General features: G+C 45.7%; 1 protein-coding gene and 1 long non-coding RNA gene across 16 annotated transcripts in view; one reads left to right on the top strand and one right to left on the bottom strand.

Moving 5' to 3' along the window:
- The window catches only part of GPHN (gephyrin), a 631,726-nt gene that overhangs the window by 294,726 nt on the left and 313,274 nt on the right, over positions 1-23,726 (bottom strand). The window lies entirely within an intron of this gene.
- Positions 18,046-23,726, top strand: part of LOC109280500 (uncharacterized) — a 125,913-nt gene continuing 120,232 nt past the window's right edge. The window contains exon 1 of the long non-coding RNA XR_009460138.1: positions 18,046-18,351. This is a non-coding gene — a long non-coding RNA (uncharacterized LOC109280500). The remainder of the gene's footprint in view (positions 18,352-23,726) is intronic.

Here is a 23,726-nt window from a genome sequence, read left to right as displayed (position 1 = left end):
CTATATAGTTGGGATGGAGTTATGCAAGCTTTAGAATGCAGGACATTTTTCATCAGGTCTGACTTGAACAAGCCAAGCCAAACCAAGCCATTCTAATAATACTGTTTTAAGACTAGTACTTGCATTCAATAAAAGATATCACCCTAAGATATCCTTGCCTCTCATCATTAACAATATAATAATACTGCTTGTAAGACTAACCTACTAATTCTAATGTCCAGGCCAAATTCCAATCTCATTTTTTATACTCTGCCTCTTCAAATAACAGTTTAAATTGGAATCTAGCATTTTTCATCTCATACTTGTTATATAGTGTTGTTTTGAATTCACCTGCAGCCCCAAAGCTTATCTAACAGCTCTCCCACATATACAGTTGCTCCAATAAAAGATATTACAAAAACACCCTCTCTCCATGAAATAGGACCACGATTTTAAAAACTAGGGGCTGAAACCTACATAAATAGCTTCATTTTCAAGCAATGAATATCCAATCGCTCCCACTGATTTCAACCCATATTCAAACACCAGACCACCCTACCAATGAGAGCTGTCCAGAAGAATTTGCAGAAAAGCAGATAGATTTCTGGTAGGAGACCACTGTGAAACTGTAACAAGAAAAATTAAAAGCAACCCACTCTTTTAGTTATGGAAATATAGGATAATAATAGTAGTAAAACAGGGGGAAAAAACAAAGATTGTAGATGTGGTTAAAGTGAAAATGAATATATAAATGCCAGCCTTAAGTGTTATTAATAAAGCTGACAATATTCCACTTACTTCTGCCAGTGCTTATAAATGATGCCCAAGCATGCATCTGAAATGAAATGCAAAAGTTTCTTATAGAATCATCCTAAATATCCCTGTATATTCCTTGAAACAACTCTTTTAAAAAGCAAAGTTTTGCTACTCCTGCACCTTTATTGAACTCTGATGACTCAGTGGAATGTTCTTCCTCGTCTATTCCTCCAAGGATGGTTAAACATTTCTGAAACCCGACTGATAATTCAAAAGTGCAAACAGAAACGCTACCAAAACAAAATGCTAGTTTTTACCATTTTATCACTAAGATGATTTGCTAGCTTATCCAGAAAGAGACGGCATAGAACATATAGAGATATAAATTTTGAAAATTAGGAGCAACAAATTCTAATTCAATATGGATGCCCAATTAGAAAGAAAACATATTAGGAAGTGAGATGGGTGGGGAGAGGAAGGGGTTTCACTTCCTAGACAGTATCATGTACAGTTGGGCCTTGAATTGCATGGTTTCAGTTCATAGATTCATAGATGCTAGGGTCAGAAGGGACCTCAATAGATCATTTAGTCCGCCCCCCTGCCCTGGGCAGGAAAGAGTGCTGGGGTCAGATGACTCCAGCCAGATGCCTATCCAGCCTTCTCTTGAAAAACTCCAAGGTAGGAGAGAGCACCACCTCCCTTGGAAGCCCATTCCAAGTTTTGGCCACCCTTACCATGAAGTTTTTCCTGACGTCTAGTCTAAATCTGCTCTGTCAGTTTGTGATCATTGCTCCTTGTTACCCCAAGAGGCACCCTGGTGAACAGAGCATCTCCAGTTCCTTGCTGTTCCCCCCTCTAGTGAATTTGTAGGCAGCCACAAGATCACCACTCAGCCTTCTCTTGCAAGGGCTGAAGAGGTCCAGGCCCTTTGTCTCACTTCATAGGGCTTGGCCTGTAAACCCTTAACCATACGAGTGGCTCTTCTCTGGACCCTCTCAAGGTTATCCACATCCTTCTTAAAGTACAGCACTCAGAACTGGATGTAGTACTCCAACTGCGGTCTGACCAATGCCACATAGAGGGGAAGTACCACCTTTTTGGTTCTAGTTGTCATGCATTTGCTGATGCATGATAAAATTTGGTTAGCTTTGCTGATGATTTTGTCACACTGATGACTCATGTTCATCTTGGAGCCCACTATGACTCCAAGATCCCTTTCTGCTTCTGTGTTGCTGAGAGGGTCATTCCCCAGCCAGTAGGCATGCTGGATATTTTTACGCACTAGGTGCAGCACTCTGCATTTGTCCTTGTTGTAGTGCATTCTATTGTGTTCTGCCCACTTATCCAACCTGTCCAGGTCTGCCTGCAATTGTTCCCTACCCTCCAGAGTGTTCACTTCCCCCCACAATTTAGTATCATCCGCAAACTTGGACAGAGTACACTTCACACCCACATCCAAGTCATTGATGAAAACGTTGAAAAGTACAGGTCCAAGGACTGAGCCCTGTGGGACCCCACTACCCACATGCTTCCAAGTTGATCCCGACCCATCTACTACCACTTTCTGGGTGCGACCCTCAAGGCAATTTGCCATCCACCGGACCGTGTAGGCATCTAAGTCACAGCCTCTTAATTTATGTATGAGAATGGGATGAGCTACCGTATCAAAGGCCTTTCTAAAATCTAAAAAACGACATCTACCTCTACTCCTGTGTCTAAGCATTTTGTGACCTGGTCATAAAATGAAACTAGATTAGCCAGGCATGATCTGCCTGATATGAATCCATGCTGGTTGCCCGTCTGCATTATTTTTCCTGCTGGACTCGCACAAATATGATCCTTAATAATCTTTTCAAAGACTTTTCCACGGATGGAGGTGAGACTGACTGGCCTATAGTTATGCACAGTGAAGTAACTGTGACCCTTTATTTTTGTACATGGTATGGATTCACTTTTACATGGTGCAGTGCAGTGGCCAAGATGCACAGATGAGTCTAGAATCAGCTGGTCACTTCCTTCCCCTGCTCCACCATGCTGCTTTCAGTGTAGCTGGTAAGTGTGTTGTGTTGTGGTGGAAGGAGAGGGGGGAGGGAAGGGACATAGGGGGGGCAGATCAATGCCCCCCATGGTAAGGGAGGGAATGGGGCAGAGGCTGGGGCAGGTGTGGGAAAGAGCCATGGCTTGTCCAGGAGTTGTGGGGGGGAGGGGTGGCTCCTACTGCATGCACCCTGGGAGGGCACTGGGGGAGATGTGTCCCCCAGATTTGTGTGGGGTGGGGTGGAGTGTGCTGCAGCTGCAGGCTGGAGCTGGGTCTGTGTGGGGCTCTTCTCCACAGGGGATGAGCCAGGCTGGGTTTGGGGCTGCCAGTAGTGGTGCTGGAAGGGGGCTATGGGTGGGCTACGGTGAAATTTGGGGTGGCTGCAGTCCCCCCATAGCCCCCTCCCAGCACTGCTGCCATCTGCCCAACCCTCGCTGAGAAAAGCCCGGTGCAGCCCTGGCTCCAGCCCACAGTTGCAGCTTGCCTGCACATGCCCCACTCATGCCCTCCTGGGGAGCATGCAGCAGCAGAAGCCAACCCCCCCCATGCCTCCCAGATGAGCCACAGCTTTGACCCGCACTTGTCCCGCCCCAGCTGGGCAGTGTCTGCCCCTGCCCCACTCCTCTCTCACTGTGAGGGGTGGGTGGGTGTTGATCTCCCTCCCTCATGCCCCTTCCCACCCCGCACCCCTTCCACCACACCAGACTTACTAGCTGCATGCAGCTCTCCAAGCTGCCGGGCTCCACTCCCCGCTGCCTGTGTGTTGTGCTGTGGCTGCACACACGCACAGGCATTTATTAGCCAAATTATCAGCCGCATCTGGAACCTAAACCCTTATTTCCCATAGACCTTTGGTATCTTTTTACACAATTTCTATTTGCATGGTGTTTTTTCAAGAATGAAACCACCGTGTAAATCAAGATCTGACTGTATTTCAGAAATGACATTTTCCCCCCTCTCTCTCAAAGGTATTTCAGAAAAGCAAATATTTTGCCTTTGGTTGCTACTCTTTACAACAAATATAATCTGTTATCCAAAACTTCCCTGTAGGTGAGAGTCCTTTGACTTTTCTTGCACAGTGGTCCATGTTGTAACACCATAGTGCAGAGGTGACCAACCTGCCATACAAGTGCCACAGGAAGCCTCTGAGTAGTATGCAGCAGATCAGGGAGGGGCCAGGCAGCACAGTGGCAGATAGGGCAGGAAGCATAAGGCAGAGCAGGAGATCAGGCAGGGATCATAGAGTAGAGAGCAGAAAGCAAGTTCAACAGAAAAGGGGATCAGACTGACACTCAGCCAGAGTTCAGGGCTAATTTGTGGCATACCTGCCAAAAATGTTGCCCCCACTATCACTGTGTATGAAAGAAGTGGGGCTGCTGACTAGATGTTCTGTATGGGGTGTCCAAATCTTATTAAGTCATATCTTTCATTACTTTGATCTAGGTTATCTTTTTGCAAATACTTCAAGGATCATCCTTTTATAGGCTTTTCTGGGAAGGGGTTGTATGTGTGTTTGGAGAGGGAATGGATTAATTATTAGTGTTTTATGTACTTTTATGGTCTTTTATAATTATTGAAATTATGGGGCAATTTTGGAGGTTTTAATTTTTATTGTATGAAGAAACAAGAAATAGCCCTTTTAAAACCTGAAATAAATCTCCCCCACATAAGCAGCATATATCAATATGCAATTGAACATCTTGATCAAAACAACAAGACCCTAGGGCTTTTTAAATCAAAAAAGTATCTTTGCTTGTCAGGACGTGTCATCCATGTACACCACATATCTCTCTGAAACAGAGATGGGGGATTATATGTGATGCAACTAAGAATATGGCAATTAATTTCAAAAGGAAAGAGATCTTTGCAAATCATTCTAATTGGATATCCCTGCATTTCAAAATTATTAGAAACTATCTGTAAGTTGACCACTTGTTTCATATATTTGCTTCTATGCATTTGAAATTGCTAACTTCACAACAAAAAACAAACTTATTCTTGCTATTCAGTAAAAGCCAAGGCTATATGGGGAGATCAAGCTGCAGTCTACTTTATCTTTCTTATCACCAATAGAAATATCAATTTATAGCTGGTTATAGAATTTGAATTCCAAGTGAGATGGAAGCCAGTAAGTATCAACATAGATTTTTAGATTCCATATAGTTTTTTTAACATTAGAGTTAAACTTAACACAGCTAGGTCCCTGACACGTTTCACTTAAGACATGATTAACTGGTTAATCATGTCTTAACTAGTGACCTGGCCATATGTTCAGTCAATTAATGGAGTGATAAAACCAGGAATAAATGACAAAGTTATTCCACAAAGTATGTATAATAACTTTGTGGTGGGGTTCCTATCACGCCTTTAACTGAACATGTGGTCAATGCTCTCAGCCTCTGGAGCACACTCCCAATGCAGGAGCTGGGGAGCCCCGATCAGTTGACAGGGCTTGCAGCAGCAGGAGTGAAGATTACCAGTGCAGGCAGAGCCCAGGACACAATGCACATGTGGAATGGCAGGAAGGCTGATTGTTGGAATTGCACATCAGCAGGGTTCCTGGTTTCTCTGATTAAAAAAAAAAAATCTCCAATTTTCAGATTTAAAACACCCCCTAAATCTACATTTTTCTGTGATTAAAATAAAACACCACTAATAAATAGATGGTATGTAGTGGTGTTTCATTTTGATCACGGAAAAATGTGGATTTTGGGTTACTTTTTTTTAATCTGAAAACCAGGGATTTTTTTTTTTTTTTAATCAGAGAAAACCAGGATCCCTGAATATCAGATCCCATCGTATCTTCTTCTTAAGGCCTGTCAGTGGGCCTTAGAGAAAATAAATGTAGAACCCCATGATATATTGTGGTAAATCTTGGTGCATGTAAAAACAGCTTGTAATACTACTGACTAACCATTTTCAAACGAAATTATATTTACCACATTGATTTTGGAACTCATTCCTCAAAGTAATTTTTCTGATTATGACTTTATTTTAAGGATCTGAGTTTCTCACTTACAGTTTCTTATTTTAGCTTTAAAGATGATCTTCACCTTACTGTGACCCTACAGTTCCATATAAGGAAAAAATGTGTCAGAAATTAATCTGTGCTTACAGCAGATACTGCATCCAGTAAGAACACAAACAAGAAAAAAATTACTTAGTTTAAAATACCAACTATTTTTTTATAAGTGACAATGAACACAGTAGATTTTAAACAAAGAACCAGCCTGACAGTGAAAACTGATTAAAAATTCACAGGTCACCATATTCTACTTTCCTAGCAATCAAAGAGAGGAAGTCTGGTCATGTGGCTACAGCAGGACAGGGTCACTCTCAACTTTGCAGCTGACTGCATGCAAAGTCACTTAACTGTGAAATTAATACAAATGCAGAAATGGTTCCTCAGCAATAACTCTGCTTCTTTGAAATGTGTTGCCTGTTATCCATCCATCCATCCATCCATCCATCCATCCATCCATATATATGTATGGAATATATATATTCCACCATTACTGGCTGAATGTACAGTGCACTCAAGCAGGACATTTTTAGTCAGCAGCACCTGTTGGGGCAATATGTGACCTAGAGGTTTTCAAGTTTGCAGTACATCTCTAATTGTCCCCAGTTCCTCCATCATTTTCAGAATCTTAGGTGGAAAGACCAGTATAATAGCAAGGCAAGAGTGGGTTATGGGTTATATCTAGAGACAACACATCTTGCAGAACCACAGTTTCTGTACTGATAAGTGACCAATTCTCCTTTTCTCCTTCTTCAAGTGACTGCCCATATTTATATTCTACTGTTATATTCTACTGCAGAAGTCTATTTAAAAAGCAAATATAGCCCAGTTCTACAGAAGCTGTATCTTCTCTAGAAACCTGGATGATCACATAATTCTGAGCAACATGTAAATGAAGGACTGTATTGCTTTTTTACATATGCCCAGAATTGATAGGTTCCTGAGACAAGACATTGTGGAGGGTTGAATTTTTGTTGAATGGGCCGTTACTTAGGTATTACACATCACAGGTATTGCACAATTACCTGGAGACCAACTACATGCGCAAAGTACTTATCACAATAAAAAGCTCTTGATCTCAATCCTGGGTAAGAATCTGGAGAAAATTATCAAGGAGATCCTTCTTGATAAGCTGGCTGATGGCAACATCCTGAGGGACAGCCAGCACAGGTTTGTCGCAGGTAGGATTTGCCTGACCAATCTCATCTCCTTCTATAACCAGGTGACTTATCACCTGGACAAGGGAGAAGAGATTGACATCATATATCTGAACTTTTAAAAAGCCTTTGATCTGGTGTCCCATGACCTCATGGAAAAATTGGCCAACTGTGGCCTCGGCTACACCACAGTCCAAGAGCTGGGAAATTGACTCTGATATTGGACCCAGAGAGTAGTGGTCGATGGTAGCGAATCATTATGGCGCTCCATGACCAGTGGTGTCTCCCAAGGCTTTGTCCTTGGACCAGTTCTCTTTAACATCTTTATCAACCATGTGGACATTGGTGTCAGAAGTGCACTGGCCAAGTTCGCCGATGACGCTAAACTTTGGGGCATAGCGTCCACACCAGAGGACAGGCTAGTGATCCAGGCTGACTTGGATAAGCTTAGTAAGTGGACGGATATAAACCTGGTGACGTTCAATACTGAAAAATGTAAGGTACTCCACCTTGGGGGAAAAAACCCCGCAGCACGCTTATAGGCTTGGCAGTGCTATGCTCACTAGCACCATGGCTGAAAGAGACTTGGGGGTCATGACTGTCCACAAGATGAACATGAACCACCAATGTGATGTAGCAGCTGGTAAAGCAAACAAAACCCTGGCTTGCATCCATAGATGCTTCTCAAGTAAATCTCAGCGTGTCATCCTCCCACTATACTCGGCCTTGGTGAGGCCGCAGCTGGAGTACTGCATCCAAATCTGGGCTCCACAATTCAAGAAGGATGTTGAGAAGCTTGAGAGAGTCCAGAGGACAGCCACATGCATTATCAGAGGGCAAGAGAATAGGCCTTATGAAGAGAGGCTGAGAGTCATGGGACTCAACAGCCTGGAAAAGCGCAGGCTCAGGGGTAACCTGGTGGCTGCTTATAAGTTCGTAAGGGGTGTGCATCAGGATCTGGGGGAATGTCCGTTCACCAGAGCACCCCAAGGGATGACAAGGTCCAACGGTCACAAACTCCTCCATGACCGTTTTAGGCTGGACATAAGGAAAAACTTCTTTACTGTACGAGCCCCCAAGGCCTGGAATAGACTCCCTCCAGAAGTGGTGCAGGCACCTACTCTGGACTCATTCAAGAAACAATTGGATGCTTATGTTGCTGGGATCCTTTGACCCTAGCTGACTTCCTGCCTTTGGGGCATGGGGCTGGACTTGATGATTTTCAAAGTCCCTTCTAGCCCTAATGTCTATGAAATCTTTAAAATCAGCTAAAAAGTTAGACCTTGAAAATGTGTAATAACTTTGTAACTGGTTGCTATTGAGCTATAATTTTCACATGTAAGAAGGTCTCCTTTGCTGCTGGGAGCCCTACTAGCTGATGGGGCTCCCAGCCACAGGGGTGCACCATGCCCAGTGAAAAACTCCCAGGCCCTAGGTATCATGGCAGCTGTGATCCCCAGAGTCCAGGGGTTTCCTGCATCCCAAGACCTACTGATCATGGCTGCTGTGATCTAGGGTCCCAGGGTGCAGGGAGATTCCCAGGGTTGGAGGACCACCACAGGGATGATCCCCTGGCTCCAGGGGTTGCAGGAAACCCTTGGGGCCAGAGGATCATAATCATCCTCTGGCCCAGAGGGTTTCCTGCATCCCTGGGGTGAGGGAATCACCCCAGTAGTGATCCTCTGGCTCTGGGGGCTTCCTCACATCCTTGGGGCAGGGGGATTGCTGCAGCAGGGATTCTCCAGTCCTGGTGGTGCATGGGGCATCCCAATGGCTGGGAGCCCCTCAACTGGGATGTGTGGGGCTTCTCAGTTGCAGGAGCCTGCTTCTTGTTGGTGCTCATCCCAGATCCCTCCTGCCCTGGCAATAAGGCGTGATGGGATCTAATGTGCAATCCCACAATTGTGCCTCCTGCCTGTACATGTGGCATGGCAGGAGCTGTGATTGTGTGAATAGTGCATTAGATCCCACCACGCCTTTACCTGCACATGTAGAGGGGGCCTTAGTGTGTCAAATGGGATTTTACCAGCAAATGGATATCAAAACCTGGCACAAGAGAAGATCCAATTGGAGATATTGTTGCGCTGAGACAACTTCATCTTTGACATTTTTTCATAAACCACAAACAATCCTGGCAACTTTCTGAAGAGCTTATTTCTATCCAGGAAAAAATGATCTGTGTACAACAAGGAATGTAACATTTCATTCCCTTTATGGATTGTGGTTTTGGAAAAATACTAGTAAGTGAATTATGTAGTTTCAATCACTTTAGGTAGAAAGTGCCTGAGGTAGGAACAGAACGTGGCTTTGTGATTATCTGTTATTTTGGAAAACTGTGTATAGTAGTTGTGCCAGCGGTGCTTATGATTCTCCCACTGTCATAGCCAACAGTATTGTCACTAAGAAAGCTGTTTTCATAGTTTTCATAGAAATGTGAGGAGCAATGCATGGTGCAAGAGGTTTAAAAACAACATGAATCCTGACAGAATGAAAATGTATAAGCCCAACCAGAATAGTTTCTTTAATTGGAGGAAAGACACTTCTTCAGATGTTCATAAATTACTTCACTTTCAGGTAAGACAATACTGAAGACTCCTGTACAGGCATATGGCCAAGATGCCAAGTGCACCTTCTGAAAGTGGCAATAGACATGATTGCTTAAGGAACAATAAGTAGTCCAGAACGGCTGAGAACCGAGTTTTTGACAGTGGTGGTCACTGCTGCCAAGTTCAAATAGAAAATGTATTTTATTTATGTACACACAAAGATCTAGTGAAAGTTTGTTTACTGTGAGCGTATCCTGCATATCAGAGGTAGTTAATTCTCTCAAAGGTAGCTAACCATTTGGCATTTATACTGCTAGCTGAAGTGTTGTAAGATCTGGATCAAGATGTTTTGCTGGTTTTAGGAGATGAGATCCAGAATTAGAGGTAAGTTTATGGACAGTCAATCAGAGAGGCTTGGAAGATCTGCATAGAAGAATTGCCTGAGAATTGGAATGGCTATTAGAATTTATTTTGCTAGTTCTTTACAAAACCTTTGTAATGGAGGCATTACCCTGCTACTACTGCCTTAATATGTTTTTTGCAACATCTGTCAAGTTATCTGATTGTACTTAGACTGCTTTCCTCTTAAGAGCGGATTGAAATTTTAACTGAACTCACACTCTTGTTTCTAAGTGGCTGAATATAACACGTGAAATGCGCAAGATAAGGCCATCTTTGTTCAAGTTTTCACTTCAGTGAAAACAGGACAAACACCTGAGCAAATCTTTAGGAGGCCATTTAAGCCATCTTTATAAGTCATTTGCACTGCCAGAGTAGGGTCAAGGATCTTGCCCATATACCCTGGAAATCTGAAGTCAAATAAGATTTCCTTTTTTGCTTTATCGTAGAAATAGCTGGTGTTTCCTACTGTTTCAGATAGTGGACTTTATGTATGACAGATTATGATATCACAAAAGATTATAAACTGTGTGTCACAGAGCACTGAAGTGTCCTGCTCCCAAAGAGGGGAAACTGCTAGGGCTTCCTCCCTAGTAGGGAATAAGGAGCCCAGCTGTAGGTTGCCGGGGCAACCAGGTAAGGTCAGCTGACCAGAAGGGGCAGGGTCTGGCTCCCTTATAAACCCTGGGGGCTGGGGCCAGAGTCAGTTCCCTGCCAGCAACTCAGGAGGAAGGAGCTCTGTTATGGAAGAGAGGGGAGGCCTGACTGCAGGAGCAGTGTTTGGCACTGCTGAGGGATAGAGTAATCCCCGGGTAGGCTTGAATGTTCTTATGGCCAAGCAGCTTCCATTTAAGTTATAGCCAGAGGGCTTGTGTTTATGTTGCTGTTTGTTAAACTGGTGGTTTGGGTGAGGCTATTAGGGGTTAGAGGAGGCCTCATAGGGGACTCACACTAGTGTGGGGACCCAAGTGCCAGTGAGAGCACAGCATTCGGGGTATATAGACCCCAGCTCCAGAGAGGGGCAATTGAGAAGCCCCAGAGAAGGTGGCATTGCTGAGAAGTCCCAGTGTGGGCCACGTTTAGGTTGGCCCAGAGCAGATACCTGTTACACTGTGCAATCTATATAATGAGACATTTTTAGTCAGACTGTTTACAACTCTCTGGGCGCATCTACTCATGCAGGCTCATGCGCTTGCAGCAGCTTAAATAAGCTTCAGAGATCCGGCCATAGGGTATAATGGGGAAATCAATGAAATAACTATAACTTTGTTGTTTTTTGTCTGATTTGGATTAAACTTGCAGGGATAGTAGCCTCTGCTGAGAGCATGAAGCGTGCCAAGTTTCAATAAGATAGGTGCAGGGATTTGTGGGGAACTGCACCCCAAATTTGTGAAAGCAAAACTCATGTCACATGTATGTGTTACACCACAGGGGGGTGAAAACTGCAGGGGTGGTGGCCCCTGTAGAGGCCACAAAGCCTGCCAAGTTTCAAGGAGATAGGTGCAGGGGTTTTGGGGAAACTACACCTCAAGCTGCTGACAGGTAAAACATGACATAGATGACCCTGTGTGTGTTAAGGCACAGCAGGGTGAAAACTGCAGGGATGGTAGCCCCTGCAGAGGCCACAAAGCCTGCCAAGTTTCAAGGAGCTAGGTATGGGGGGGTTTGGGGAAACCACCCCAAATTCTTGAAAGCAAAACTCATGTCACATGTATGTGTTATGCCACAGTGGGGTGAAAACTGCAGGGGTGGTCACCCCTGCTGAAGCCACAAAGTCTGCCAAGTTTCAAGGTGATAGGTGCAGGGGGGGTCTGACTTCTGGGGCCCTGCACCTCTGGCTGCGAACAGGCAAAACTCGTGACATAAATGACCCTGTGTGTGTTAAGGCACAGTGGGGTGAAAACTGCAGGCCTGCTAGCCCCTGCAAAGGCCACAAAGCCTGCCAGCTGTTAAGGAGATAGGTGCAGGGGTTCTGGGGCCCTGCACCCCTAGCTGCTGACAGACTGCTTAGGGGTCTGAGTCTGACTAGTTTTGTCTGACTTTAATTTTGTCTAAAACTCATGACATGTGTGCTTGTGCAACTGACTGCGTCTGTCCTGGGGCAGTTGATTGTCTGTATTGATTCTTTCCTCTCCTTAGTCTGTGGTTTTGTAGGTGTTAATCCTTGCTCATTAACTGGTTACATTAGCTAGCTACTGTATACTGAGCTGATCCCTGAGTGAATCATGATTGATTGGTAACAGTAGCTTAGCAGCCAGGCCTGCAGTAGTCCTGTCCCCCACCGCCCCAAGACAGACGTAGTTGCCCCTGCAGTTTTCACCCTGCTGTGCCTTAACACACACAGGGTCATCTATGTCACGAGTTTTGCCAGTGCTTCAATCTGGACATGCTGCTTTGGCATCCAAAGTGTCCGAATCTTCTCCGAATCCGAAGCGCAGTCTGAAGCCTCGCACAGCCCTGCTGGGCAGCTATTGCCTGGAAGATGTTCTCAGTGTAGTGGCCTGCTTTGAACTGTCTAAGCATGTCCTCCTGGTCTCATGTGGCCAGGAGGTCAGCCACTGCTCGCTGGGTCCTGGGTGCCAGCCCTGAGCAGGCTCCTCTGCCTGGGTCCTGCCACCTGCCTTACTAGGAATTCTGGTGTTCCCTATTTAAAAACTGCAAAATCTCTGATAAAAAAAAATCCCAAATTCACTCATTTAAAATGTCCCCAAATCCATGATCTTCCACAATTAAAACAAAAGACCACTATATATTTATATATCCATATATGTCTATGTATCTATAGAGAGAGAGAGAGAGATCAATAGATCAGATGGGCAAAATTTTATTGATATATTTACAAAGTTAAAGCAATTCGGAAGCCTACCAGTGCCTCTATCATCATAATAAAATAAATTCTAAATACCTATACGTTTTGATGTTCGCTTTTGGTTTTCTTATCATAGAACAATTAGCGCTCCCCCTGACTCCTTCACTAACTAGGATGTGGGGACAGTTGTGCCTGCAGCCACAGCTCCTGACAGCAGGTCTCATCCTGTCTGGCAGCTGGGCATGATGGGTGTGTAATGGGGGGATGTGCGGTTTGCAGAAGTGGGGTGGGAAGACATGTGGGTGGATGCCGGTGAGTGTGGGTGGGTGTGAAGGGATGTGGGGGGGCATGGGGTGTGTGGGTGGGGATTGTGGGGGGCTGCTCAGGAGGGTGGGTTCCCTGCCCCCCACAGGGTGCAGCCTCCCGCAGCACATGGACTGTCCCCCTCTGCAGGGCCACAGCCCCACCACAAGGCCCCAGTCCCCCCCTGCAAGCCCACAGCCCCCCTGCAGGGTCCCAGCTCCCCCTACAAAAGTCCCACAGCCCCGACACAGGGCGCCAGCTCCCCCCGCGGGAGCCACAGCTCACCCATGCAGCAGCAGTGGCCGTGGGGTGCTCGGGGCCCACTGCTGTCAGAGCTCCCTTACAGTGTGGCATGGTTCTGGCTGCCTCAGAGCCAGGGCCTCCTGTGCTGCCTGGCGGGTGTGACCTGGCTTGCTGCGGCACTGCACCTTTCTACAGCCCCGGGCCACTTGGGCTGTCACCCAGGGGCTGATGCTGCTCATGGGGACCGTGTGTTGTGCCAGGCCAGGTCCTGCCTCCATGGGCCCCATGCACCTTTGGGCCAGGCTGGTTCTATGGAGGTAGGACCTGGCCCAGCATGACGCATGGTCCCCGTGAGCAGCACTGACCCCCAGGTGACGGCCTGAGTGGCCCTGGGCTGCAGAAAGGCGCATGACCCTGTGCTGAGCTGGGCTATACCTGCAACAAGCAGCACAGGCAGCACTGGCTCTAAGGAGGCCGGGGCTTCACCACGCCATGGCGGGACTGGCATCAGTGGGTCTTGAGTGCCCCATGGCTGCTGCTGCAGGACAGAGCTCTGCAGGGGACCCACACCCCCCCCCAACCGGCCCCCCCACCCACACACAACCTCTTCCCACAGTCCCCCCCACACAAGCATAACCCCCCCTGCCACACCCACAATCCCCTCCAACAGTCCCTACTTACCCCAACAGTGCCTGGGTCCTGGTCAACCCAGACCCTTGCTGCACTTCTGCTTGCCCCAGCACTCTAAGGGTGCATGCCCCATGTGCTGGGGCAGCAGAAGCACATAGAGATACTCTGGCCAGAATCGAAACTCTGGAGGACCAGCTTCTGGGTTACCTGCCCTGCTTTTTCCCCCCCTGTGTCTTTTTGTTTTTGTTTTGTTTTTGTTGATACCTGGTGATCCAGATATCAAATTTTGAGCCCTTGCTGCAAATATGCAGGGTGGGGAACATTTTTTAATTCGCAGCGTGCCTCTTGCAATATCTCAAATTAGTTTGGGATGCTGCAAGAGGCATGTGTATGCTCATCTGGTTGCGCCCTTCGAGTCTAACTCTAATTTAAATTAATAGATTTCATAGACATTAGGGCTGGAAGGGACCTCGGAAGATCATCGAGTCCAGCCCCCTGCCCAAAGGGCAGGAAGTCAGCTGGGGTCATAGGATCCCAGCAGGATAAGCATCCAGTTTGCTCTTGAAGGTGTTCAATGTAGGCGCTTGAACCACCTCCGGTGGCAGGCTGTTCCAGACTTTGGGGGCTCGGACAGTAAAGAAATTCTTCCTTATGTCCAGCCTGAAACGGTCTTGTCGTAGTTTATGACCATTCGACCTAGTTGTCATCCCTTGGGGCGCTCTGGTGAACAAACGTTCCCCCAGATACTGGTGGTCACCCCTGATAAACTTGTAGGTGGCCATCAGATCACCCCTGAGCCTGTGCTTTTCCAGGCTAAAGAGCCCCAGGGCTCTCAGCCTGTCATCGTAGGGTCTGCTTCCCTGACCTCTGATCATGCACGTGGCTCTTCTCTGGACTCTCTCAAGCTTCTCCACATCCTTTTTGAATTGTGGAGCCCAAAACTGGACTCAGTACTCCAGCTGCGGCCTCACCAAGGCCGAGTACAAGGGGATAATGACGTCCCGGGATTAACCTCTTCCATTCCTCTACTTGAGGCAGGAGTAATTGGCTCAGGTTTACCTGGTCTCTCCTTGAAGTAAACTGGAACAACTTCATATTACAGGGATATTTTCAAATTACTAAGTTCAGACTTAGAAACCATGCCTTTTGATAGTGATTAACTGGGAAAGCATCAGCATAAGCCTTGTTTAATGGGATACATTCAGCCAGTGACGAGGGGTCAAAGAGATGTTTAATCAGTGGTAAAACAGTGTGAAATTCTAAGCATCACAGTAATAAAACAGAAGTTACCCCACAGAGAATAAATTCAAATATATTTATGTCATCTTAGCCATTAAAAGAAAACCGTAAGAAAATAACTTTCTCATTGTAAAAACATGCATAGAAACAGAAACACAACAACAAAACAAATCAAGCAAAGACCATTTCATTCTATGGAATAATGTGTACCCAACAGGTTATAAATCTTCCACAAAAGTACAGTTTATTCAATTGATTTCCAAAGAACAGATATCTCTGCTGGGTTACACTCAGACATTGTTGCTGCCTCAGTTCACATATTAAATGCTTTCTGCTGCTAGAAATTCATTTTTCCTAAAATCAGTAGATTAGTAAGCAGTAGGAAATACATATCCAAAGCATATCCAGTGCCTGATTACAGTTAACCTTTCAATTTATGTAAATTTAGCATGAAAGTACATTTAAAACTTGTAGTAAAAACATGGGAGTACATTATTGAATTTAACTAATTTGTCACTTGTGAACATCTCTATTAAACTCCAGGCACAAGCTTCATTATCTGCAGACACTACAAAATGATATAATATTTTGCCAATAATTTTACTGATGTTGTTTTTTTTGTTGCATTTTGTGAATGCAAAATAAAAATGGAGAGGTGAAACTGGAAATGACCTCCAATCATGGTTCTGAAATTAGGTATGAGCCTTTTAGGAAAAGGACTTACAAAAGAATTGTTAACTCAGGGGTAAATGCAAATAGTGGAAAATTACTGTTCAAATGAGAATGGGAATGGTGCAATATTACCATCACTCATGGAAGGTCATTTTTCAAACTCAACTGACAAGAAATACATTAACTAAATTTCATAACTATATTAAATTACCTATGTTGCATATACCCTTTTACTCTTTATATTACCAAAACTGTGATGTTCAACTGCGACCTCCCTGTTTTTAGAATACAGGTGATATGACCCTTTTGACCTAGATGATCAACACTTTTTAGTACCTAAAACTATATTAAAAGCCAAAACTTTTTAATGCAGAATTGAAGCTGCCAAGTAGAGACTTATCCCCTTCCAGAATGTGGAGAATATTTCAAGTTAAACCTCTGAATATTAGGGAATTAATAAGGTGATGAAAATGTAAAACTCTGAAAATCAGGAAATAAATGTAATGTTCATTTCAACCCCCACAGTGTAATCTTAACCTTGTCCTATGGTATTGGCACAGGTTCTATAAGGGGTATGCTATAATAATCAGAAGGATTTAAGAGAATAAGTTACTACTGTATTTACTTAATTCTAACATGAGGTTTCTCCCCATTTAACATGGGGGGAAGCCCCTCATCTTAGAATCAAGTATGAGGTCGGGGAGTGGGGAGGTGGCAGGCAGCTGCTGTGGCTTAGCCTGTACTTGTACCTGGGGTCAGGACCATAGCCACAGTTGCTCTCTGCCCGACCTCCCCCACCAGTTCCGCAGCCCACAATCTCCCCTCTGCAGCCTCTTCTCTCCATCTCTGCTTCCCAACCAGCCTCTGATCCCCTGCCCCTCTCCCTCCTCCCCTTACCCTTCCTCCATGCCAGCAGGCTCTGTGCATGCTGCATCCTGGGGCACTGAGCACAGCACCAGCCTGGCCCCATAGCAGCAATGTACAGCCCACATGACTGCTATGAGGCCAGGCTAGGGTCCTACTCAGTGCTACAGGCTAGAACAAGACAAAGCCTGCTGGTACAGAGAAGAGGCTGTGGGGAAGCAGGGAGCAGAAGCTTGGGGGGGAAGGGAGGACCCAAGGCTGCAGGGGAACAGGCAGAGAACAGAGGTAGCAGGGGGGTAGGCACAACCAGGGGGCAAAATGCTTTACCTCCACATACCATCTGGCTCCTGACTGCCTGCCCCCTGCCCCCCCCCCTCGCGGGCGGGGCAGTTGGGGGGGATGAATTACAATGACTCCAATAAGAAGATTCTACACATGGAAAAAATATAACAAATTTATACATGTTCTATGTATATAATCTAAATATTGTGGGGGTCATCTTAAATTTAGGATCATCTTAGATTCATGTAAATCCAGTATTTACATTGTACTTCACAGATTTGAAACCTGGCATTTATTTATATGCATTCCAGCTACCTTCACTGTGTTAAGTGAAGCTCTATCAAATGATGGAGGAATTAGTCTGGCATAACTATGAGTCAGGGTGAAGACTTGGGAGTTCGGGATAAAGATCTACAAATAATGCAGAAACTAACACAAGCAGAAGGACATTTTGAAATGGAGGGACACATATTGAAGAACACAACGGAAGGCTTTCGGGAGACAGAGAGGAAACCTCTCCAGCAATACACATTGCACATATCCGATTCCCATCTTTGTACCTCACTGCTCAACGCAGTATTTGAGCACTGCACATCCCCACCTCTAACTCTATTGCCATTTTCACATTATTCTGACCACACACATTACACACCACTGGTGCAACCATTCTCCTTTTTTTCCATATACAGACATGTACATACACACGCATGCACACAAGCTAGTTTCATGTTCCTCATTGCCACACTATTCCTTTGGTAAAGTTGAGGACTTGAGAAGGTGATGTGGATGTAAAGAGTTCAGGTACCAGCTGGGCAAGGAAAGGGGCAGGAGAGTAGAGATTCCCTGCCTCACATCTGAATCCTATGGCTGTGTCCAGATGAGTGTGGATGTTTGGTTCCCTGGGGACAAGTAGCTGTGGCAAGTTGCCTGAGGGGGGGTAGGGGAGGCTGGGGCCAGCATTGTGCTGGCTCCAGCAGCCTTACCTGGGGTCCTGGGGACCTTCTGGAGCTGCAGCAGCAGCGATCCTGCTGGGCGAAGCCTGGCTAGTAGTTGCAGCGTGGCTCCGGGCAGCCTGGCTCTGCTTTTCAGCGGTGTGCACTGCCCATGCATGCATTCCTCCTTTTTTTCTCCCGCAGGTTTTTTTTGACCCCTGGATATCCTTGCAGTGCAGAGAACACCTAACTGTGTGGTATGTGGCGCTGCTGACATGTTTGTGGTGCCATATGCCGCATGGCCGCATTTGTCTGGATGCACCCTATGTCTCTATCTATCTACGTCTAAGAGACTCAGAAAGCTGTGAAGCACCTAGTTCATCTCAATGGGATGTTCCCATCTGAATGAGAACACTGGATGGAGATTAATAGAGTTTGAAACAACAGTTCTGAAAAGTGTGACCTACTCCATTAAACTAAGTGAGTATTTTCATCCCCTCTCCATTAGACATTAGGTATCCAAAGCTCACCCATGGGAGCAGACAGGGAAGGAACTCCTACTTCCTCAGAGGTGCAGGGCTTACCACCACTGCTTCCCAAACTTTTCCTCAGCATGACCCTATTTATGGCCCCATTTCCTCAGCATGACCCCATTTCCTCAGCATGGCCCCTCACTACCACGGCCCTGTCTGCTGATGTTGTGACCCCATTTGGGGTTGCAACTCACAGTTTGGAAACTGCTGGCTTACCACATGCCAGTATGAGGGGATCAGGAAGAGTAGTTCTGGGTCCCATATATCTATCTCTATATGGAAAGAAGGTAGAGGAATGGACAGAGCCATCTCACCAGTTCCTAGCTATCAGAACAGATGCTGCTATGTTGACAGAAGAGAGGTTTTGTTGGCTTAGATCAGGGATTCTTATCCTCAGGCCTTGGGCTAGGTCTGACCCATGGCACCATGTCATCTGGCCTGTAAATTTGGTGGAGGGGAGGGGAGAAGTGGTGGTACCACTACCCTGATGTCAAATCTCCAGACCTGTGGAGACCCCTGGACCCTGCATGCTGCATCCAACATCCAATTGCTGTGCACAGGGCTGGGTGGAGGCAGCCCCAGGCCCCTGGGGCCCAATCTTGGTAAGCAGGAGGTGGGAGAGGGCAGTTCCAGGCTCCAAGCCCAATCTAGCCTACAGATGGGCCCTGTACCACTCATTTGGCCCATAAGGCCAAAAGGTTGAGCACCACTTACTCAGATTGCTATTCAGGAAAGTGGTGTAGCTATGCTGGCAGAAAAGCTGCTTTTGCCAGCATATACTGTATCTTCACTAGGTTGCTCTGCCAAGACAGTTACACTCTAGTGGTAGAGGCTTCAAGTGTAGACAAGTCTTAGTAAGTGTCCTTCTGGGTCTGCCTGCAAACCTAGGGGCTGGGGTGTTGATTGTAGAACTGTGTGCATCTGTGTGTGTTAAAAATGGGCCATGCAGGAAAGCCAGAGCACGAGCAGTCAGTGCACCTCTGGGAGGAAGAGAAGTGAGAACTTTCTTTGGCTCCGCACTAGCTGGAAAGCAGGCCTGAATCTGTGAACAATGACATTGCCATCTGTTGTTTGTTCCCGCTGTGTTTGGGGAAACTAGACTTCGTGTAAATTCTTGGTAACTAGATGGAATTGTGCTAAAGAAATACCTGATTCATATAATCAGTTCCCATTCCAGGATAAGTGAGGGAAGCCCAAAATATTAGGCAAAAACCATAGCATAACTGGAGAGTGAGGTGGAGAGAGCAAAGCCCCCGGTGCTTGCTTAGGCAGGGCATCAAAATGGCATCCAATCCCCAGGACTCTTTGCTATAGCAGGTGCAGCTCCATTCTGTCTGGTCATAGCTGCTGGACAGGCATAGCCCTACACCCAGCACTGTATTGGAAGGGCAGGTGGTGGGAAGTGAATGGAGTACCATGGGTATGCTGCAGCTGGTGTGCGGTGGGCCTGTCCCACAGCAGTAACAGCTGCCACCAGAGTCTGAGAGTTGAACCAGGTAAGAGTTCACTCCTCCTTCCCCCCCACTCACGTCCACTGGCTGGAATACTCTTCCTCACCTACCCCCCACCCCAGCAAATTGAAGGAGCTTGCTATGCCTCTGGACTAACAGCTTGCATTAAGAGGGACAACACTGTACTTTTCTTCCATTCTTATAAACCAACTTGCAAACCAGGGGAAAAGAAAGACTAGCTCCATTTGTACAAGAACAGCAATAAAGGGATTCAAATAAGTTGAATCTACAACCAATCTTCCACCCCCATAAGACTATATGTTTGCATAATCTTAATTTTTGCACATAAATTTTTAAACTAATTAATTACACATAAAATATTCTTACTCAGGGAGTCCCCTGTGGTTCAGTGGTAGAATCCTGGCCTACCACACAGGAGACCTGGATTAGTTTCCCAGGCACTTATACAACTACAGCCATGGAAACATCAAACATCTGGACTCAGTCTGGTCTTTGGATTCTGTCTCAGTGGCCTAAAGGGAGGATGGAAGGTCTGGGCAGCCTCCACTGCTCCAAAAATTCCTACCCAGGCATATACACTGAAGGTCTGGGTGTCCCTCATGCATATACCATGATCCAGGAGGATCAACAGTTGCCACCCATTCTTACTCTGATCTGTTAAGACTTGAGTTTTCCATGTTTGATCACAACTTTAAAATCAAGCCTATAATATCCTGTTATGTTTTCTCTAAAACTTGGTGAAATCATCTCAATCTTGGTATAACCATTCTGCCAGATAACAAAAAAGCAGGCTGTAAACAGTGTATATCCTTCAAGTTAGGTTTTTTCCATTTTCAGATTGATATTATTTTAAATTTCTTTGAGGCATTCTGTGGTTATGTAAAAATATACACGTATTATACTTGAAAATCTCAGGACTGATAAACATTAGACAATGAAATTAAAGCAATCTGATTGAATTAATTTAGCACAGGCTTCATTTCAAGAAATGAGTATCAAATCTAATATTTTCATTGTCTTTTCCGGTAGATCATGATCCTATATGAAAATCACTTAAGATTAAAACATATTTTTATTTATTCTTGAAAGCCTAAGTTACAGAACTAATTCTGTCCTTTGCTTTTTAAATTCTGTTTTTTAGAGTAATTGCTTCACAAACAGGTTAATAATCTTGGCTGGTAAAAAAAGTCTGGAGGACTGAAAGAACTTGCACATATTAAATAAAATATTATGCTCTTTTTTTTAACCTTACCTTGGGGAAAATTGCATAATAAATTTTTTATAAAGTTCCTGGCAAAGTAAAATTAACTGAACCGTGTTTATTTTTGTACTGCAGTCAACATCTGATATCTGACAGTAAACTAAAGTTATAAATGAGTTTCCAAAGGGAACCATGCAAGCCTACTGAAGCTGATGATTTCAGAGATGCAGTACATGTTCCCTCCGAGGAATACTAAAAATAGCTTCGAAAGGAACATCCTCATACTGGAATCCCTCATAAAATGATCCTTGCAGGTACTATGCTGAACAGCACACCTATTTCCTTAATAAGTCTGCTTCTTTCTATGGTCACATATAGCATGGTCATGCATCAAATTGAATTTAGACAATCTATTTATTTAATGGATTGAAAATCATATTTACATTTCTGTCAATGGTTAGCAGGATTTATTTTTATCGTATTTATGTGCCAACACATCTATGAGCGTATTTTATACACACACACGCATACAGATATATGAAGGATCAGGCTCACTGGTTGGAATCTTTCATGGCAAAAAGCAAAGCAATACTCTCATCCCATTAAGTCCCTTTGTAAAACAAATACCTATTAATCTCACTTATATTAAAGAAAATCCTTCCTCAGCCAAACAAAGTATTCAGGTCACTTTTATGTTACTACAGCCTCTTAGTCTCTCTGTCACCCTGCCCGAGGCCCTCTTTTTATAAGATTATTTTTGTAAGATTCTGTGCATGCAGGAAACATGAAAAACTGAAAATACAAGACAGTTATGGAGCATTAAGATTTGACATAACTGAAAATGCACCCAGACTTACCTGAACATTTTTTTTCTTGCAGTAGGATGATCTACTGATCTTTTACAGTGAGATTTCAGAGTTTGTACAGTACAAAAAACAGACCCTGACCTGTCAGTCATAGGCAGGGAAATATTCACCAGTCTCTGAGGTATCACTCAATTTGCAGTAACTTTCAAAGTTACAATTATAAAGACTCTTTTCTTGAATTGTGAAATTACTAACAAGGACTTTTGTTGGAAGTATAGCACTTCCTCTATTAAAAAAAGATGATTATTAGAACATATCAAAAAAGGTTTCCAAGGACAGATCGGTGGGTTTGTCTACTAGAAGAAACAAAATATGCAGGTGTCATGGCGGGGTCCTTCAGGAAGGCCGTGATCTCCTCAAGGCCCTCTCTCCGCGCTAATTTGGCCCAAGGGCACCCTCCATACTCGCCCGCCACGTCTTTGCTCTTAAGGAAAATGTAATAGGGAGGCTGCCTTGCATCTCCTCGGGCTCGTAAACTCCTGAACCCCTCGTAGGTCTCCACGTATGATGGGTGCTACTCAAGCACCCTAGCCTTGTGGGCCATGCGTGGCTCCTACCACCCCTAATACCATGCCCCAAGCCTCACTGATGTACCTGACGTTGGTGTGTCCTTCTCTATATAGTCTGCCCCCTCTCTGTGGTCTTCTCTCACAAGGCACTCCCCTCTTTGGGGCTCGCCGTGCCCTCCTTGGGCTTCCTAAAATGCTGCCCCCCTTCTCTGGGGCCTTCTCTAACACTGCCCCTCTTCTCTGGGGCCTCTTCTAAAAATGTTGTCCCACTCAGGGACCTTGTTCACTTTGGGACTCCTACCTCGAGCCTGCGGTCTTTCAGGCCCACTGCGCTGCTTCCCCTCTTGCAGGACGCTGTGCTGCTATCCCCTTTCCTTGGGGACCACCGCAGCACCCTGTCCTTCTCTTGGGGCGCTGTGCTGCTAACCCTTTCTGTCTGGGTCCACCGCAGCACCCTGCCCCTGTCCTGGGTTTTTCCCTGCAGTGCTAGCCGATTACTGGGCTCACTACGCCCGTCCTGGGCTTCTCAATCTGGCCCCTCTCGGGCTCCTTGTGCCCGCCTTGGGCTTCCTAGTAGTGCTGCCCCCTCTTTGGGGCTCACTGTGCCCACGCTGGGCTCCCTAATAAAATCGTCCCTCTCTCTGGGACCTGTTGTGCCCACACTGGGCCTTCTCAAGACGCGCCTCTCTGTGGCTGGGGTCTATGCACCCCGCACACAACCCGGGGTCTCAGTTCCCCGCCCGCAACCCACTGGTTGCACTCAACTGCGCCTCCACTGGCGCGCAAGTTGCGCCTTCCCTGGCGCTAGGGCACCTCGCCCCTATGGGGTCCCTATGAGGCCTCCTCCAACCCCTACAGCCTCACCCAAGCCTCCAGTGTAAAATATGCAAACGCAAACTCAAGCCGCCTGGCTATAATGCAAACTCAAAGCCCTATGGCTCCAACAACATTGCTCCATATCAGCAGTACTTGCTGCTAGGTTCCTCTCCGCATCCTCACTCCCAGAGCTCCTACCTCCCTGGCTGCTGGCAGGCCACTGCTAGCCTGGCCTTCACTCTTAGCTTTATAGGAGCCAGGCCCTGCCCCCTACAGGCAGCTGATTCTTATTAGTCGCCCTGGCAACCTGCAGCTGTACTCATTATGGCTGCTGGGGCTTTTCCCTCTCTAGGAGCGGGGCAGCGAGGTGTGCCGTGACAGCAGGTAAATAAAAATAAGTGTTTTTTTTATTCTGTATGAAGATCCACTCTTGTAGTGGTACTTATATAATAGTATGG

This window comes from Alligator mississippiensis, chromosome 2 (assembly GCF_030867095.1).
Source record: "Alligator mississippiensis isolate rAllMis1 chromosome 2, rAllMis1, whole genome shotgun sequence".
Classification (NCBI taxonomy): Eukaryota; Metazoa; Chordata; order Crocodylia; family Alligatoridae; genus Alligator; species Alligator mississippiensis.
The sequence above is the reverse complement of the archived record's forward strand: the minus strand, read 5'-3'. Positions and strand labels throughout refer to the sequence as shown.